The sequence below is a fragment of the Asparagus officinalis genome, unplaced genomic scaffold (assembly GCF_001876935.1).
Source record: "Asparagus officinalis unplaced genomic scaffold, Aspof.V1 AsparagusV1_Un284, whole genome shotgun sequence".
Classification (NCBI taxonomy): Eukaryota; Viridiplantae; Streptophyta; class Magnoliopsida; order Asparagales; family Asparagaceae; genus Asparagus; species Asparagus officinalis.
This window is the reverse complement of record NW_017972549.1, coordinates 1-667: the sequence shown is the minus strand read 5'-3', so window position 1 is coordinate 667 and position 667 is coordinate 1. Positions and strand designations below refer to the sequence as shown.

Sequence of the window (667 nt, the reverse complement as noted above, 5' to 3'; positions counted from 1 at the left end):
GCCACAAACGCCGTCCTCCATGTCAGCCTGAAGAGGTTCAGCCTGGAGGTAGGGGTGGCAAGGAATCAATCCAATTATATCTGATTCGGTTGTTAGTTTGGCAATTTATAAATGACATTCAGTATTCTCGATTCACAAACAGATGGAATTTAACCAGAATTCGTTTGATTATGAACCCTTCATTTAAATTTTGATCCCCCATATGACTTCTATTATCGCAGACATTATGATGTATTTTTGACCCACTTACACACATATAATTTTTTTCCCTTTAAGTTCTGTACCAAATTTAACCAAATTCAGCTCGTGGGTCTCTACATCATAATTGCAAAGGAACAAAATTATCACTAAATAAATATTCTTTAGTATTCCGTAAATACTTATGAATATTTGAAAAATATATATTAGTGCTCGAACTTGAAGATTCTAAGCGAATTAAAACATATATACATTAGAAATTTAGAACCCTAAGCTTCCAATTCGTACTCGGTTTGTTTTCAGCACTACGTACCTGTGCGTGGTGAAAGGAATGCGCACGTCTTTGCTGATGAAGGTGGAATTAGGCCAAGATTGCAGGGCCCACTTCTCGACGAAGGCGAAGAGGGGTTGACAGTAGACTTGGTAGGCTCCGATGAGGTGGATGACGACGGCGGCGTTGGCGATGTCG

The 667-nt window shown here is 39.4% G+C and overlaps 1 pseudogene; it reads right to left on the bottom strand.

Moving 5' to 3' along the window:
- Positions 1 to 663, bottom strand: part of LOC109827541 — a 1,123-nt pseudogene extending 460 nt beyond the window's left edge.
- Positions 664 to 667: the final 4 nt, after the last annotated feature.